Genomic DNA, 20,979 nt, shown 5'->3' with positions numbered 1-20,979 from the left:
CCACTGTAGATAGGCCATCGTCGAAAAATCATACTTGTTGAGCAATCCCAACCTCAGATTATTTTGACACCGACCATCGGTTTTTTTTCATATTAAGATGGCCACCAATTTCCTATTTGAGTAACTAAATCAGTATAGATCTTGATTTATAGTCCATTGAATGTGGCTCACAATCTAGACGGTTTAACTTGAGCTGCAGTGTCTCGATCATCGCACTCGAGCAGAGTATCAAAGCTTTTCTATCATGTCCCGTGATACCTACCACTCATTTTTGCACTGTATACACGGCTTTGAATTCTCACAAATGGGACCATTGGTTTGGTAGTCGAGACCACTGATCTGTCGTGTATCACCGTGAATAGATCACGTTTCAAAGTATTGCTTAATAGGAAAATCTTGCCCTTTCAATTTGTGGCCAAGCTGATGGACGGTTTAAAAAGAGATATAAGAACAGTCGACCTTCAGTTTGGATTTCTTTTTGTACATGACCAGCGTTGGGTTGGCTTGGGACGTTTTGGGAAGCATGAAGCCCAGATCGGCCCATTGACAGCCCAACCGCTCAGAATTGTTAGCGTACAGTGAGAAGAGAAATCATCCAATTGTAAATTTTAGAAGCCAAGATACCATGCAGCTCTGTTATGTCCACTGTGATGTATCTGTTACATCAACTCCGTCCATCAGTTGTGTCAGGTCATGATACGACGGAGACCAAAAATGTAGTGGGCCACACCACCTAAAACAGTAGGGATGAGAACTCCCACCAATTGAACCCTTCTTAGGACCCACTGAAGTTTTGGATCAAGCTGATATTTGTGTTTCCCTTCATCCTGATGGGAATCACCTTACAAAGAAGTTGGACGGCATATAACTAGAGGTGTACAAGTTGAGTTAGTTTGTTAGCTCGCTTGGATTGACTTGGAAAAGCTCAACTTGACTCGGATCAAAATTGTGTTCGAGCCAAGCCTAGCCAGTTTTAATGAGCTCGAAACATTTTGAGTCGGGTCCGAGCTGGACCTAGCTCGACTCGAGTTGGTATTGACCTCGACTCGACTCGGATCGATTTTTGAGTTAAGTATATATAGGGTTTTTTTTTAATAGATTTTTTTTTTAAATTTTAAAAGAACACCCTTAACTGTTCGCCCAACCCTAACCCCCAATGGCCAGCGCCCAAATCCTATCCCGTTCGCCCAACCCTAACCCATTCGCCCAAATCCTCTCGGCCGTTTGCCCAAATCCTGTCAGCCATCCCTTCGCCCAAATTCAAACCAACTGGCTGATGAAATGACCCAACCAAGTGTTGGCCTTTGGCAAGGAAGGTGTGTATGTGAAATAAATACCCATTTTTCTTGTGTTTCATGTTGCCTACGAGGTGTTTGATGAAATACCTGTAAAAACCGTTGCCGTTGTTTTACAAACAGTGAGAATTTGAGAGGTAGTCCATGTGTTTGTGAAAATGCCACAGAGGCGTACTCGGCTCGGATTGGCCCGAGCTAGTGACCGAACCAAGTTGAGCTGGCCAGTCAGGCTTGAGGACAGAGCCGAGCCAAGTTCGAGTTGGGATCGGCAAGTGGCCAAGCCCAGTCGAGCTGTGCCAAGCTCAACTCGGATCAACTCGTGTACACCTCTACATATAACACTCCGGAAGGGTTCACCAGCTGGCGCTCCCATTCCCACTGTTTCGTGTGGCACGACCCACTTAAATTTTGAATCTGCCTGATTTTTGAGGTCACGTCCTAACATGAGCTGGGCCCAGCTGATGGAGAAAGTGGATTATCAGACGGGTATCAGGAAGGTATGAATTCCCTGGAGGAAATGCAGGCCCTGGTTTTCTTTTTCTTTTTCTTTTTTAAAGGATACCATTTTATTGTGAGGCATGGACGAGAAATCTACACCGAAGAAGAAAAGCAAAGAAAGATCGAAGGGTTGAAGAATTCGAAGACGAGATAGATTAAATACAATCTGTCCATGATACAAAATGCAGATATCCCTTGATCAATTAAAAAAACAAAAACCTTCTCAGGACTCTTGCTTCTATTGCGTAAGCATCTGTCATTCCTTCATATATCTAAGTGGCCCTCTGGGATTTTGGAAGATAAGACTCCGAATCGAAAGTCCAGGTTTCAGGCCCAATTTAGGTTGATGTTATCATATGTGATTGATGGAAAAGAAAGAAAGGAAAAAATAAATCCATGTAGAGCAATCAATTGTAGCCATGAACTAAGTTCCTGATGAGAGATGCTGCTAAGGCAACATTGAAGAATGGAGAATGTCAAACCGTCTCCAAAAGCCAAGTGAGTTCATTTGATGAAACAAGAACAATAACCATTCCACTCAACACAACTAGAGCAATTTCCAAGTGCACCCTAAACCACTTATCTCGGTATAAAATAACATTTATATCATCATAAGGCCATTTGTAACAGGCAAGGAAATTACATGAATGAATCATGAAGGGCTCATTTGGGAGCCGTAAATGGAGGTAAATCAGAAATTAAATTGAAGGTAAATGAATTGGAAGTAAATGACTTACTCAGTTGTGTTTGGATGGTGGGAGTAAATGAAATGCATTTGAAATTCAAATATTCTGTTTGGATGGGAGTAAATGGGAGGATTCGTCATGCCTTGAATATTTCAATATATTCACGGGAACATATGATATCCCAAATCAGCTTTAACATCCCAAAATAAGTGTACATATATGATATTTAATAGAATGATTGTAATGTACCCATTTAAATATATTCAAGACTTGGGTGGGTCACAAACATAAGGACCAAGAACAAGCAATTTGTCAGTTTAGATGGCCAACCTTTTGGCAGTTTGGATTATTCTATTGGTGTGATTTTAGTGATGTATCAGATTAGTGGATTGTTTCGAAGTATCATTAGCATGCCACATACATGGCAGACATGTGCATAGCGGCACATTTGTTTACTCGTGCGACTCTCCAAGGAAACTCAAAAATGCATTTCACCCCCTTTACTTACCAATTCTCTTCAAGAGAGGATTTCATTTACATGCCCATTTACTCCCATTTCATTTTATTTTCATGCATTTACACCCATCCAAACACACCTCAAATGCCAATTACCTCCATTTACTCCCAATTCCCTCCATTTACATCCATTCACTCCCATCCAAACCTTCCTAATGAGAGGTGCTGCTAAGGCAACATTGACAAAGGAAGAAAATGTCAATTTAATTGTTAACTGTGGAATCCCCAGCAGAATGGAGAATGTTTGTCAAACCGCCTCCAAACGCGCGCCTAAGTGAGTTCATTTCTTCAAATGAATGAAACAAGCACAATATCCATTCCACTCAACACAACTATAGCAATTTCCGAGTGCACCCTAAACCACTTATCTCAGTATAAATAACATTTATAGCATCATAAGGCCATTTGTACCAGGCAAATAGATGCATGAATGCAAAAATCAGCAGGGGAAAACATACAAAAGAAAAGAAGAACATTCTCACTGTAACAATATAATTCTGTCAACCATCATGTCAAAATGATAATTTTTGCTAATTGCAGGAAGTGAAATAATCTAATATGGTGCTAGACACTTGTGGTGCTAGACACTTGTGTGTGCGATCTCCAGTGGTTTTCAAGGGTCTAGCCTGATTTGTGCCATCAGTCCTACGGCTTTGGGTGTATTGGTCAGGTACCCAGCATTTAGTATCAGAGCTGATGCCTATCCCATGTTCAAGTCGGGGAGGGGGGGATTTGTGGAAAGGGAGATTCAGACCACTGTGCGAGCCACCACAAGGTGGAAAGGGCTACCTGGACATACGCAAACGTGAGTGCTGCCGCAGGGTGGGCCATCAGGGACGTTGGCTGTGTCGTATGGTAGCGTGTTATGATCTCCAATGTTTACCGGCCCAGCTTGATGAGTTCCATCAATGTTTGGGCTTTTGGCCTATTGGTTAGTTTCTTAATGACTTATGTCTAAATTATCAAGCTATCTCTGTAGATGTGGCACAAATCTACATGATCCGGACCATTCATCTTTGGGCATCCCATGGATGGGTCCTACCCAAAAAATCACGACAGTCATATGCTCTGAGTTGCGACCAACTTAACATTGAATGGGAACCACTTGATGAACCTTTACTAACCACCCATTTCTAATAATCAAAATCCTCTAATTGGCGGGTAGGATCATCGAAGCGGTGTGTTTTTTGGTTTATGGTCTATCCCTGGTAGGGCCCAACGGATGAACTTTCCAGATTGTGCGACAAAGATACGAAGACATGCCACTTCATGGTCAATTAAGATGCAAGTTTGCGACACTGTACTCTTCCTTTATGAGAAACCTAACATGTATTTCTGGCATTTCTTAAGATGCAAAGTACACAACTCATACAGTCTACCTCAAAAATCTAATATATTATAGCAATAGACCTTTGGACATTGGGCTGTTGACCCCAACACCCTCTTTGCGCCTCTCTCCTCTTACTATTTTTCCTCCTCCCTTTAGTCTGGGCTACTTACTAGTGGTAATTATATTAGATGCTTGTCGAATAACTTTTTTTCTGTGATATGATGAATCACTGATGCAGGGAAGGATGTGTTGAGGTCAAGCACCATCTTTACTCCAAATCCACGGAGCTTCTCTAGACTCCTCACAGAGATGCCTTGAATCCTCAAAGTAAAGAAGAAAATAGAAAATAATTTCTAGAAATCCCAAAATAATTGATTGATCCTAAAAAACGAGTCTAAAATCCTTTAAATAATGTTATGAACCCTAGGGAGAAGTTTTAGAATCAATTTACAACTAAAACTCTCAAAAATCATGACTTACTATAAATAGTAAACTTACCATTTATAGACAGTCATGATTTCCACTAGATGCATGGTTTTCGGCCAAAAATAATGTCCTATTTTGGCTCAACTATGTTATTCTCCTAATTATTCTAAGCACTTTTCATGTTGGACACAACTCCTAAAGCCTAACGGATGAAGAGTTATAATCAAACTAAAACTTACTATAAATAGTATAAACGGAAATTCGACTATCGATGTGATGGAATCTCGCAAATTTGGCATGCGCAACCCGGCATAGCAGGTTTGGGTGGCTAAAATAGCTCATCCTACCCCAAAATCATATATGGCACGTCGGATAACTCATTCCGGTTTGTGATATATGGCCGTTTTAATGTTTTGACAGTCTGGATCACTTCCGCCTCTGATTGGCCCTTTTTCTGGTCCATCTTGGCCAAGAAATTGTACGCCACCTGCTCTACATCAATTACTTAAAGAAACTCTAAAAGAGGTTTGCTCAAATACATCCAATGTATTGCAATAAGATATTTCGGGACTCAAGCCGTTGGATTTGACTCTCTTTTAATGACCCAAACCGTTCATTTGACAGGGCTCCCCTTCAATGGTGAATGCCCAAAAAACTCTCAGCTTGAATAAACGAACCTTTGATTATACAAAGGTTATGATCTTAAAATCAATGAGCCAAATTATCAAAGGGTTGAAATAACCCAATCCAGAGCATTTATTTGTTAAAATCAGTATATGTTTTTGAGCAAACCTCATTGTGGCAATACTAGCACACAGGCATAGACAACGTTGGACCATCCTTATTTTAGGCAAGGCACATACACAGTGGGGCCCACCCACCAAACAACTTGGATCTTGTATGAAACCATGTGAACTGTTCCTGCTACAGCAGAGATGAGTGAAACAAGAACCAACTTCAGATTTGCGCCAGCATAATAATATAAGTAAGATATTAAAAAAAATAATAAATAAAATAAAAATAAAACATTAAAAAAAAAGTCTTCAATTACCAGCATTCTATCAAGAGTTCAATTGCAGTCCGTTTGGATGCACAATTGAATTGAATTGCAATTGTTAATAAAAACTGGAAGTACCAAACAGTGATTTCCTATCTTTGCATTGCAATTAGGGGTCCAATCTCCAAATTACAGCTACATTACATTAACTAAAATCTGAGGGAAACTTGAAACATCAGTTATTATTTTTATTTTTCCATTTCCTCCTAATTAAACAAGAAAAACCAAGGGAAGGGCTCAACCAAAAAACAGACAACGAGTCCAAAATTGAGTGATACCTCCGGTCGAGAAGTGTGAATGGAATCGACAAACCCGCTTCTTAGCAATCTCTCGACATACTTCCCAATTATATCCACCTCCAAATTCATCTTCTGCCCAACCTTCTTCAAAGGATGATCACATTCTAAGTATAAGCTACCAACGTGAAATCAAAGCAACCCTAGTGAGGGTGGCTAACATGGAGTGTGTACTGACATGGTTGTGTACTAACAAGCTCACCCCAAAAAAGAAAAACAAAACTACCAACATGAAATCAAAGCATCCCTCCTCCTCGAAAACATTAACGACGGTCAGACTCGTCCCATCCACCGAAATATACACGGGGAATTTCAACAACTCCGGCGGTTCCTGATCCATGTGGGTTTAACTTTCAGGAGATCCAACCCGTTCATCATGTACAATGTCTCTCTTTTACCATGCGATCCATAAATCACGGTAATGAAAGTCTCAGGTAGACCGCATCGTAGGAAACATTTGGGATGGATCGCCACCATTCGCTTATGTAAGGCCCAGCGTGGTATAGATATTTCATTTAATGCATTCATCTTACTTTCCTCATCAGCCTGATTTTTGGGAATATAGACAAAAACAGAGGGTCTTTTACCTGATGGACGGGGTGGATCTCATGTAAGTAAAGTCCTTCCACTGACAGGAGCGGTACGCACGCTTCCCGCATATTGACGCAACTCACGTGAGAGTTTTGGAAAATAATTTCAGATCTGTAGTCAACCTTACTGAACCCAGTGAAATTAGTTTATTATGCCCCGCTTTTTTTTCCTGGCTATGTATAGTACATGTAAGAAATCTGAGCCGTAAAAAATGTTGGACTCATAATAAATATCATTTGATGTGAAAGTCAGTTCGATCCAAGCATCAGGTGGATCACACCGTTCAAATCAATGATAGGCGATCGATCTGACCCAAGATACACGTTTGCCTACATGAATAGATCAACCCTAATTTTATTCTCAGGTAATCTCAACGACGAGATCGACCTCTTCCAGGGATTGAAGTCTTACAAATGTGACACGTGCAGTACAGTGGCAGTATCTTATCATTTCTCCTGATACCGTTAGTTTAATGGGAACGAATTGGTCGGCATGGATGTCTAAATCAATGAAGTCAAACTAAATTGATGTAATATAGAATTAGTAATATAGAAATGGACGGACTTGATCTGTCAGTAACCTCCAAGAGCCATTAATTATTAAATAGGCAACTCCATACTACGTGGGATTTGACATTGACAAGTCATGTGATACTCAGTTGTGTACGACGCTTGAAACGCAGGTACTCGGTAATTGTACACGTGGCATAATTAACTCAAACCCAAGATTAGGTATAACTCTGGGAAAATATATATATATATTTAAATAAGTGGACCATAATCAATCCATGATAGGGCCCACCGAATGTATTCTCCATAATGTTAATTGCACTTATTTCTATCTTAACCATCAATTTCATTGACTATCGAGGAGATGGTTAGAACCATCGCTTGCCAGATTCTTCTGAAGTGGCCCATGAAGAGTGCGCTGGATCAATTGAAGGGACCAAATTCAATTGCCCGTCCACGTGTTCATGGATCACTGCAGCTGAATGGATCTTTTGTCCTTGAAAATGTTTTCCTTGCATTTCGATCTAGGTTAGCTGAGGTACGAGCGGACCCCTTGCTTGTCCCAGTTGAAACTGTTTTTATAAAAGGCCGCGTGAAAGATGACGTGGACTCAGTATAAAGGTTAGATCCAATAGATTATAAAAGGCCTCATTAATTTTATAAAGGTAGCCTGCTTCAACATATGTTACAACATTTTAATTAAAAAAAGTACTTCATTACTCTTTCAACTCTCTTTCCGACTCTACTTCTCTGCACTGTTTTCATATTTGTGCAGGATCCGCCAAGGTGGGTGGGACCCTGACTGTGGGGCCCACAATGATGTATGTGTCTTAAATCCACACCTTCCAACCATTTTCAGAGCCCATTTTAGGGCATGATTCCAAAATTGAAGCCTGCCCAAACCTTAGGAGGACCACATGACAGAAAGCAGTCAAAATTGAATCCCCACTGTTAAAAACTTCATGGAGTCCACCGAGATGTTTATTTGCCATCCACCCTGTTGATAAGGTCTAAAGACCATACAAATATCATCTTGATCCAAAGATTTTGTGGCCCGCAGTAAGATTTTAATGGTCAATTACAATTGTTATAATTCATATGTGATTTAGATCTACTTCATTTTTTACATCATGCCCTAAAATGAGTTTTCAATATAAATGGCGTATGTGAATGTTGTCACGTAACATCAAGGGGGGTCTGGCAGCCAAGGCCCCCACACGTATCCACCAAAGCTGCACCAGAGCTAAATGGTGTAAGGACTTTTGTGGGGTTGATGTTTGTATTTTATCTGCATTGTCTATATTTTTGCATGCTTATTTTAGGGCATGATCCTATATTAGAAGCATATCCAAATGTCAAGTAGACCCACCATAGAAAATAGTGGGAGTAATAACATGCATGATTGAAATCTTCTTAAGGCCAATTGTGATGTATTTGACATCTAACCTGTTCATAAGGTTACAAAGGTCTTGATGAAGGAAAGAACATGAATATTAGCTTGATCTATAAATTTTGTTGCCCTTAAGAAGTCTTCACCGATGGACCGTAAATCCCCATTGTTTTTTATGGTGTAGTTCACATAAGCTATTGATATGCTTCAATTCTAAGACCATGTCTTAAATGGTTAGAAAAACAAATAGACAACATGGATGTAAACATATAAATTACAATAAGCCCCATAGAGTCCATGCACAGTACAGCTGCGTGGTGTTGGGTTCACAACCCCTGATCCATTTATGACTTTATTAAGCAACACAATGCATGCTAAAAAATAAAAAGGCATCTTCAGCTCAAACTTAAAATAGAAACTAGGTGAGGGTTGCTTTTGTTTCCATCCATCCTTTCATATTATCATATCTTTAGAGCCAATTACTTTATATGAGGATTTATTGCACCTAATCATTTCCTTCTTGTAGTGTAGAATAAATTAATTTGTGCCACTAACAAGTTTTTAAAACCAAACTAAATTTGCAACTCTTCAAATCAACTTCAAAACATAAAACACCCAATTTAGTTAAGGTTATCATGTCAAGAGCCTGCTCTAAAGGGGCCCTTTTAAAGTAAAAAAAGAAGAAAGAAAAAAAAAAGAAGTAAAATAATAACCAATTTTAATTTTAATTGTACAAATTAAGATTTAAAATTTTATAAATCCAGGAATAATTAACTCAAACCCAAGATTAGGCATAACTCTAGGAATATATATATATATATATATATATATATAAGTGGACCATAATCAGTCCATGATAGGGCCCACCGAATGTATTCTCCATAATGTTAATCGCACCTGTTTTCATCTTAACCATCCATTTCAATGGCTACTGAGCAGATGGTTAGAACCATCACATGGCAGATTCTTCTGTAGTGGTCCATGAAGAGTGCGCTGGATCAATTGAAGGGACCAAATTCAATTGCCTATCCACGTGTCCATGAATCACTGCAGCTGAATGGATCTTTTATCCTTGAAAATGTTTTGCTTGCATTTCGATCTAGGTTAGCTGAGGTACGAGCAGACCCCTTGCCTGTCCCAGTTGAAACTGTTTTTATAAAAGGCCGCGTGAAAGATGACGTGGACTGAGTATAAGGGTTAGATCCAATAGATTATAAAAGGCCTCATTAATTTTATAAAGGTAGCCTGCTTCAACATATGTTACAACATTCGCCAAGGTGGGTGAGACCCCGACTGTGAGGCCCACAATGATGTATGTGTCTTAAATCCACACCTTCCAACCATTTTCAAAGCTCATTTTAGGGCATGATTCCAAAATTGAAGCCTGCCCAAACCTTAGTTGGACAACATGACAGAAAACAGTTATAATTGAATCCCCACTGTTAAAAACTTCATGGAGTCCACCGAGATGTTTATTTGTCATCCACCCTGTTGATAAGGTCTAAAGACCATACAAATATCATCTTGATCCAAAGATTTTGTGGCCTGCAGAAAGATTTTAATGATCAATTACTATTGTTTAGTGTATTATGATTCATATGTGATTTGGATCTACTTCATTTATTACGTCATGCTCTAAAATGAGATTTCAATATAAATGGAGTACGTAAATGTAATCACATAACATCAAGGTGGGCCTGACAGCCAAGAGCCCCATGCGTATCCACCAAAGCTGCACCAGAGCTAAATGGTGCAAGGACTTATGTGGGGCTGATGTTTGTATTTTATTCGCATTGTCTATATTTTTGCATGCTTACTTTAGGGCATGATCCTAAATTAGAAGCATATCCAAGGCGGAAGTAAACCCACCATAGAAAATAGTGGGAGTAATAACATGCATGATTGAAACCTTCGTAAGGCCAATTGTGATGTATTTGACATCTAACCAGTTCGTAAGGTTACAAAGGTCTTGGTGAAGGAAAGAACATAAATATTAGCTTGACCTATAAATTTTGTTGCCATTAAGAAGTTTTCACCGGTAGACCGTAAATCTCCGTTGTTTTTAATGGCATAGTTCACTTAAGCTTTTGATATGCATCAATTCTAACAACGTGTCTTAAATAGATCCTTGCTCTTTCTCGGGTGGTAGACTCTTGGGAGTTTCAACACCCGGTCAAGGGTCTGAGTATCCATTGGTGGTGAAAGACCACTACGGTGTGAGTGTGTGGGGGTGTGTGGGGGTGTAATAAATAAAAAATAAAAAATGGTTAGAAAATCAAATAGACAACATGGATGAAAGCATATAGATTACAATGAGCCCCATAGAGTCCATACATGGTACAGCTGTGTGGCGTTGGGTTCACAACCACCGATCCATTTATGACTTTATTAAGCAACACAATGCATGCTAGAAAATAAAAAGCCATCTTCAGCTCAAACTCAAAATAGAAACTAGGTAACGGTTGCTTTTGTTTCCATCCATTCTTTCATATTATCATATCTTTAGAGTCCATAACCTTATATGAGGAATTAATGCACTTAATCACTTCCTTCTTATAGTGTAGAATAAATTAATTTGCCACTAACAAGTTTTTAAAACCCAACTAACTTTTGCAACTTTCCAAATCAGCTTCAAAACATAAAACACCCTCTGTTTAGTTAAGGTTATCATGTCAAGAGCCAGCTCTAAAGGGGCCCTTTTAAAGTAAAAAAGAAACAATAAAAAAAGAGAAGTAAAATAATAACCAATTTTATTTTTAATTGTACAAATTAAGATTTAAAATTTTATAAATCCATTCATCATTATCACTTTCTATCCTGTCTATCATTTACCTCGCAACGCATCGCACTATCTTCTACCCTTTACAAATTAAAGAAAGGGTTCAAATGAAAAGGCCAGCAACCCTCCATGCAAAGTTATCAGTGGACGGTTTACAACAAAGTTTTTCACAATATGTTAAAATAAACTTACCTTATTTTTAATGAGCTGATGTCCTAAAATGAGCTAATAAAATGGATGAACTGTTTAAACCTTACACAAACGTTACAATGGAGGCCTTATTATTTTGTCTTTCCTTCTTACTCTTTTTTTTTTTTTCTTTGTGAAATTATCAATGCGGTAATCTTACGTATATTTTTCATTTTCAACCCTCACTGCCCATTTAGGTACAATAACCATTGTAAAACGTTGAAACTAATAGGCCTAAATTCCTCTGTGGGAATTGTATGAACTTCCAACCCTAGGAAATGAACAATATCTGTATTGCATGGATGGGGTTTGTGAAAAGCTCGATCAACACCACTGGATCTTGGCATTGGGTCATTCTTCAGTAGACCATTGCATGTAATTATCCACGACAATGGTGTTGAAAGGCGAGCGTACGGCCCTGGATATTTTTTTGTTCAGTGGTCCTTGGCGTTGCCTGAGGGTCCCACCAGTAGGAAGAGAAAAGATCAGGAAACCGAAAGCGTGTTTCTTTGTGATTGTTAGTTGGCAGACGTGTCACGACGCAAGTGGTTCGTTCCTTTTTGTCGTTTTGCGTACAGTATACCAGCCCAACTGTCTCCAACTCCGTGCCGGCTGTCCGAGGTAAAAGAACCAAACGACATTTGCGTCCGGACGCGGTTTGGTTGATGACCCAACACCAGCTAGCTAGTCGAAGCTATGTGGGCCCCACCATAGTATATTTATCCGCTCCGTCCATCCATTTTAAAATGTCATTTTACTACGTGAGACAAAAAATGGGGTAGGTCCAAATCTCAGGTGGACTACACCAAAGGAAAAAGTAAGGCCTTAATGCTTACCGTTGAAAATTTCTTGGGGCCACAGAAGTTTTGGATCATGCTTATACATGTTTTTTCCTTTCATCAGGGTCTTTGTGACCTTTTTTTAATTTATTTTTTATTTTTTTATTTACACACGCACACATACCCCACGCACACACTCGAACCATTACCGGGAGTTGAAAGTCCTGAGAGTCCACCCGAGCAAGAGCAAGGACCCAGGGTCTTTGTGACTTATCAACAGGTTGGATGGAAAATAAACATAACAGTGGGCCCTAGTATATTTTTAACGGTGGACATTCAATCAACACTGTTTTCCTGTAATGTGGTCCACCAGAGATTTGGATCTGCCTCATTTTTTTATCTCTTACCATAAAATGATATGAAAAAAATGGATGGATCGCATGGATAAAACACATACATCATGGTGGAGCCCACAAAGCTTTGACACCAGCTAGCTGCCTGGTGTTCGGTCACTAGCCATAGGGATGCCGTTGGTTCTTGTTTTTGTTTTCCGAGTCAGGATCCGTGATCAAACAGAACATAATTTTTTTATGATCGTAAACCGCGAGGATATACACATCAGGCTCGGCGCTTAGTTTCATACAAATGGGTCCCTTAGTTCTGTGATCCGGACCATTGGTCTGACAGATCCCAAGGTGGATTGATCATGGTCCAAACATCTCAAAATTCATATAACCTTGGACACCTGTCTCGGGCCTTTCAGTCGATAAACCAATGATATGAATCAGTGAGCGGTTGGTCCCACGTAGAAACCGACGGCTGAGAAATGTGCTTTACATATCCTGGATATGAGGAACCACTATTTAGCTCCCCTATCTGCCCTACATTCTAGCTTTGTGGGGCTCTCCTTGATGTGCGCGTGCCATTCTCTCCGTCATTATATGACCTCAGGTGGGCCACACCAAAGGGAACATGGGAGACATTGGCGAAGGGGACACAAACACAGAAAATTAGTGTGGGTTCCACCATGTTTTGTACATGTCATCCCAGTCCAAACCATTCACCAGGGTGAGGCACATACTCACAAGCCATTACAAATTTTGAGGGAACACAAATAAGTTAATGCATATAAAAGTCACAGGTGGGACCCACAAAGCTCAAACATATGATGATTATCTTGGGTTCAAATGCATGTGACCATTACCTTAATAATTAGGGTTGTAAATGGGTGTGTGGGACCCAACGGAGGTAGCCCGATTTTAACAGTTCCAAATCCACCTTCTTTTTTTTTAATACCATTAACTTTTGGGTCTGACTAGGTCTGGCTCAGGTCCACCAACTTAGACTGAGTTAAAACTAAGTTGAGTGTAGCTCAAGTCTCGTTCGGATTAACATTAATACTATATATATTAAATTATAGAATTCATGTAGCCAATTCTAATTAATTAAAATAATGCTTAGATAATAATGATGATATATTTAATATATACTGATTAATTCTAAGCCCAATACTTGTTAGAGAGCATATTCATAAACCAGCACAGGTACCAAATGACAAATGTTGGTTTACCATCCATTCATTATTTAGCCAGACCATGTAAGTGATCAATCACTACTTGACTTGAAACCTAGATCAATTGATCTAAATGATAGCAAAACATGCACTTGAAATGGTTGGATATTGTCAGGGTCTCTAAGGGGATGTTTGGATTGTTAGTTACTTAAGATAAGTTACTTATTCCACAAGTACCTTATCTTAGTTTCTTCTTATTAAGAAGATAAGTATATTTAGCAAACAACATACTTATTAGCTCCTCCTCTCTGTCTCTCATGATGCCTCTTTTCAGCAATTTATGAAACGTAGAAAAGCTAAACAAATTAATTGAAGTGATTATGTAGTTTTTAAGTAAAAAATATTACTTATAACTAATCATAAATCAAACCTACTTATCTAAAACAAGTCACTTATCTTCTGCTGTAAATAGGAAAAGTAACTTATTTGGTGGTATCCAAACGGGTCCTAAATGAGACATGGACCCAACAAAACCCAAACCCAATTAGCACAAGCAAGGGTGCTCTATTAGCATATTTTGAAAGATAGGAAAACATAAAACTTTCAAAACTCAATATTTAAGATTACTGTCTAAATATAATAAACCATATTCAATGCCTAAACATTACCTTATATTTATGCAGTATGATCTTGGCAAAAGACTATCCTCCAATATATAATGTCTCTCCCTAAAGTCAATGAGATGAGAGAATAAAAAGTCGTGTTACACATTCACTATAGAGTTGGGCGTATGCACCTAAGAGTTGTCCACTAGCCTAGGATTTTAAAAATAGCAAGCACCCTATGTAAGGTCCGTATCCTAGACTGTACCATTCTGTAGGCTTCCGCAGTCCTCCCGGTCGAATTTCGGCAACCTGCGACCTGTAATCAGCGGTTGCGCGCGACCCTAAGTTGCATCTTGTATATCTATGTTGACTACTCGAAACTTGTATCTTGGCGACCGCGCCGTCGCCGCTGTTCCAAAGTCGCGCCTCCCACACGCCGATGCGATACCCAGGCCAGGAGTTGTAGGCCCGCATTTATTTCGAGAAAACCGTCGCGCTTTGCGAATTTCGAGAGAATCTTTACAACCCATCACATCAATCAATCAATTACAAGTCAAGTATACAACTCATCTCTCTCTTACCAACATGGCATGACTCCCATCTCTCTCCCATTTCCAAAATCAACTCTCTCTCTCTCCACCAATCCCTTTCTTACAACATCCATTCCTCCCATCCCATCTCTCTTACAACACCCTCTCCTCTCTCATTCTTTCCACCATTGTCCAGGCTTCCATGAGAGAAAAGCTCTAAGGATACCCCCCTCATCTCACCATCCAACCCTTCAAACTTCATCATCCACCCTTAAAAAATTAGCTTAGGAGCCAATATAACACCCCATACCTCTAGTACACGGGTGTTACCTCTGAGAACCATTTTTATGGGAACTAAGATCGATTAACTAGGTGACTTAAACTTTACACGTGTAGGTTGGGACTTCCAGTCAAGAATAAAGCCTACCACCAAGAGCTGAAGGAGCCAAGTCGAACCCAGCACCAGTCTGAGAGGTAAAACTCAACAAACGCTTGAGTTAAAACAACTTATAAACAAGTTAACTAAGTCACGTTGGCACAATACACCCACTAACAACCCTAGAGGAATAAATTATGGCCAACCAAATGAACAACGTGCTGTAGACCCCCATTTAACCGTTGAGACCAACTATTAGGCCATTCCAACCGCTAGTTTAGTGTACACTAGCCAGATAAGTCCTAAAATAGGTGATGGGGCCCACCTGGGCATCACATGTGCCCTAAATGAGCCAGGGCCCTTATATAGGGACCCTTAGACAAATGAACGATGTAGATTTATCATAAACATCACAATAGACCTCGTACAAGATGCGTGTGCACCTTGTGTTGTTGTGCACAATGTGCACTAGACCAAGGGGAGTGGTCAAATAGTCTTTGAACGATAAACTCCCACAAATCTCCAGAAGCTCTCCCGCCATTTCAATATTTTGAAATTTAGAGCTTCAAGCCCTAAAGTGAGCCACCCTGGCCACTTTCTAGACAATCCGAACTGTCCATTTTCCTCGTGTGGTCTGCCTGACCAAAACGGTATAGGGGTTTGGACTCATGCATAGGAACAAAGGAGATAGGCTTGGACCGTCCTTTCCTTTTATGTGTGGCTAGGATCTAAGGGAGAGGACCATCAGGTGGCTTACCTTACAGGCCAGCACCCTCTTTACCCCGGGGATTACCAGCCTCCCATGAGCCAACTGGAGAGGGTCTCTTCATGACAAAAAAAAAAAAAAAGGCTAGACAAGCCTTAAGGAAGAAAAAGTGGGATTCCCATTTTTGGCAACAGGAGGCTGGCACCACTAGGACTGTCCAATGGGGCCACGGGGAGCCATCCTAGTCCTCCCAGTAGGATGGTACGAGATGAAAAGCTCACCTATCTTATCTCATGAGAAGGAGAGGAGAAAATGGAGTTTCTCATGAGATAGATCAAGGTCCACATCCATGACCCGAAAAGTGGACCCCACACCGTTTATGGACCCTATCCAGTCCATTCAAATGATCCAGATTGCCCGAAAACCCCCTAAGCAACATTCCACCATTAATGGATAGGTCATCTTCCTCAATGGCTCATCCAAGCTTGATCGTGAGATGGGCCCCACCAGACCCAAGGGATGTACTTTTGGGAAGGCCATGATGTTAGTAATCCATCCCCAAGCATGGATGGGTCCCATGCATAGCCATTTGTAAATCCCAACCGTTGCATGAGGTGGGCCCTCTCCTAATCGTTGTTGATTCCTCCTCTAGGCCATAAATAGGACCCTACTGCTTCAGGATCTCCACACCATAAGCAAAGAGAAAAGAGGGAGAAAGAGAGATAGTGAGGAAGAAAAGAAAGAAAGTGTTGGTGGGAGCATCAACCACCTTGCGGGCCTGGCCAGGTAACGGCCTAACCACCATCCCTTTGTCCCTCCTTTTTATGTGGATTCCATCCACGTTTTCGTGCCCCAAGTAGGGTTGAAAGTTGGGCGGGTTCAACCCGACCGTCCCAACATTGGGTTGGGCTCGGGCAGGATGTATCGAGTCCGATCTTAAGCTTGGGCTATACAAACACCAACCCGATAAAACTTGGGTCGGGCTCGGGTTGAGGTCTTGGGTTGCCCGACCCAACCCGAACCCGATCAATATATAAGTTACTAATAAATTATAATAGTGTGGATCGTTTGTGTTGAAGAAGGCATAGGAAATTCCAGTGTTGTTGGGTCTCATTGGTCCACATCATTTTTGATGACTTACGCAAATAAGATATGTCAAATTTTTCTCTCCCAAATAGATTGCGTGCTACACAGCATGACTTTTAAAGAAATAGTTGTCTTATATTTTAACTTGTTTGTTTAGAAAAAAATGAAGTCCTGTATTATAAATAACTACCTATATAATTAATAAAATTATAAATACAAAAAATAAGACATGTATTGAAATACAATAGACTAATGTAATAATGAAAATATTATCATGTATCCACCTGATCAACCCGACCAATCCGACCGAGCTCGCTTGGGTTGGGCTTGGGTCGAGAATTCCTAGCCCGAGGTTGGGTTAGGTTGGGTTAGGGTTGAGGTACAAGAACCTTGGGTTGGGCTAGGGTTGATCACCAACCTGACCCAACCTGTCCAACTTTCAGCCTTAACCCCAAGTAGGCCGCACATCCGGACCAAACTCAGGCCCTACACCAGCCTGAAAACGTGTAACGTCCCGTCCAACCAGCATAGTGTCCTGTGGCATCCACGTAGGATTTTCCACAGGACCATTCATTTAAACTACTGGTGGGGAGGTTCCACAAGTAAATTAATCAAGGATTAGCCCAACTAAGTAAACCAGACGGGTCATGATAGGACCTAGTGCGGGCTTCCAAGCCAAATGGCCGTTTACAATTAGCAACAGCCCGTGCGGGCTATACTGTGACGCGGGAAGGTCGGAAAAATCTAAAAATTTAGAAAACTGAAGATCTCATTAGGCTTGTGATCCATCGCGGACCACGGACTCAGTGGACACCCAGGAATAAACTACCCACGTCATCCCAGCGGCACTTACCAAATGCAACCCACCAAGGCCAGAATTAGAATCTAGCACTTACAAATGAGATTGGGATTCTAGGCATTTTAGCCGTCAGATTTCTTTCAAATTTACGATAAGGTCTAAGGTATTTGTCTACGCCCGCCCGCAAAATCTAGGACCCGATCGTGGTATGGCGACTGTTGATCGCAAATTGGACCCGTACGACCAAACCCCTTATCCGATCGTTTCCAAAATTTGCATGGCCCTTCATCAGGCCATGTAGCATCTACCTTATGAGTTTCAGGGCCTGAGGGCCACCAGAACTACTCTAATCATCGGAATGGACCCCACTAGGCCATTTAAAGACCAGAACTGTACGATCAAACCCAATATCCGTTCATCTGTTTGATCTCAAATTTTACGTGGCCCCTCATCGGGCCATAAGGTACCAACACACCAGATTTGGTGGTATAGGGGGTGCTAAGGTGCCCCTAACACCAATAGGGAGTCCTAGAGGGCTACTTTGGAGAATTATTAGAACTTAAGGCCAAAGGGCCCAAGTCTAGGAGATAAACCCTAGCTCTCTCTTGACTCTCTCATTTACCACAACTACCAAGGAGTAAAGGGGGAGCAAGAGAGTAAAGGAGAAGAAAGAGAGTGTGAAGGTGTAACGCCCCGACTTTTCAAGACCCGAGTACATGACCCGTGTCTCGAAAACTCAAGTGTTAACCTTAAAGGATGGTCAGGTATAATATTTTTCTTTTATCAGAGTAAACAGATGAGCGTAGAGTGGACAAGTAGCATAAAGGGAAATTTCAAATTTCATTTAGAATATACAAGTGTTGCCCAAAATGACTTATACAAACCAATGTCTCCAAACATTAACAAATACAAGAATTACATGATCTAATACATGAGAAATAATAGAAAGCATATAAATATAAGCTGCAAGATCACACAGCTCCTCCAAGCATACAGTCATGCATTCCTGGTGATCGTACCCTGCTCCTTATCAAGTCTGAACATGCATATCACTTAAGCCACCTGTACTACCTGTACGGTTTTATATTTGATGGATGAGTGGCCAACTCAGTGTGAATTCTCCTCAAGATTACACACCGCTGCATTAGGTAAGAAATAGTATAAAACATACAGACAACCAAAACAGAGTAAATGCAGTTTTGTTAGATGCATGGATGCATGAATGTAATGATCGACTCGGGTAAAACATCCAGACAGTCTGTGCCCCGGGTAAAACATCCGGACGGGCAATGTCCCGGGAAAAACATCCGAACGGACATTGGGGTCGTCACCCAGGGATAAGACTGGTTATCAGCGCAACACGCAGCGTAATCGCAGGGCATGATAATCCGAGTCAATATCACAATCGAATGACTGGTCATAAGCGCAACATGCAGCGTAATTGTAGAGCAGAGTGATCCAAGTCATCGAAATATGCCATGTATGCATGACTTGTCAGCCCATTATTAGTTCATTTGCAACCAGCCAATTTAAGTAAGCTCACAGTCACTACGAGGAGCACATGGCCCAGCGTAGGCCGACAGCTCGGGCATAGGTCCTATTACCACCATCCCCAGCTCATGAGACTACCACCTTAGGATGTTTAATGGAAACTCATCGACTAGTGGCCAATCATATTACGGTATATGGGGCTTACCATTGCATGGTTGCACAAAATAAAACATCGAACCCATATAGAAAAAATACTAGAACAAAGCCACATAGGGCGATATCAAAGTAGGCCACATAGGGCGAGTATCAGAACTGTGTGATAAAAGACCATCCTTGGACACAACAACCCTAGATGGTAGGCCCATATCAATGATCCATCTAGACCATCACTTAATAACCACCAAGTCGAAGGTCCATTACGATCACAACTAGTCAAGTTACATCCCAAGTATGGGTGTACATTCATATGTGAAAATTTTCCATTAATATACCAGTTTAAGTTCCATAAGCAATCTACAAAAAGAAATCCACAAGCATGAACAATTATATAGGATAATCATAAAGCATGTAATACATCAATTCAATTTCCACCAGCTAACACATGTGATTATAAAGGGAGATATCAATTATGAATTTAAATAAAAACTATAACTTAAGCTAATGAGAAGATGGAAAGCTCAAGGGGAAGAATCATCACCTGTAAGATAGTGTTCTCGAACTCAGCCCGAGTCTTCTTGTAGCCCGGGGTCACTCAGGAAACCTTTTAAGAATTACAGTTTACGATTGTCAAGTATTCCCACGGCTTGGTACACCTAACAGAAAGTACTAAGGGTTGTAACAACGAGGCTTTTTAGGCTCGTGCTAGGCCCACCATGCATTTTAACAAGGTGACCCAACAGGGGTTATAGAGGATGTTTAGGTATTTTGGCCATCCATGACCAACGTGGGGGCGCATCGAATGTTTCAGATGGCACCGACGCCACCCATGTCGATACACACATTTCATGTTAATCACCTCGCTAAGGATTGATACCACGAACTCTAGTGCTGAGATGAGGTATCTCCATCCTGCGTGTCAGCTGAGTTATGGATCTGAGTGATCATGTCCAGAGCTGGGCGTCCACAGGTGGACGATCTGGGGCTGTCCATTAATGGTTGACCAAGGATCCATGGTCTTTTGAGGAGTGGATGTATGGTACATGTACTAGGGTGGGGTCCCATCTTCAGGTAAACATATGAGTGGGGTGTGCAGTAAGGTGGGCCACGCTGACCTTGGATGGTCTGGATCCAACATATAACATTATATATATCATATACATTAGTGTTTTGTATTACTTTGGATGCTCTAGAGGGGTATTTCAACAATTACCACAGGTAGAATGGAATGGATAAAATAAATGTATTAAGGTTGGCTACGTCCAGGCTTCGGATGGTCTGGATTCAACATAAGTGTTAGGTGGGTCCCACATGGGGCCCACCACACGTATCTAATATATATAAATATCATATTAACGTCTCATGCATCTAAGATA

This window comes from Magnolia sinica, chromosome 5, assembly GCF_029962835.1.
Source record: "Magnolia sinica isolate HGM2019 chromosome 5, MsV1, whole genome shotgun sequence".
Taxonomy (NCBI): Eukaryota; Viridiplantae; Streptophyta; class Magnoliopsida; order Magnoliales; family Magnoliaceae; genus Magnolia; species Magnolia sinica.
Note: the sequence above shows the minus strand (reverse complement) of the source record.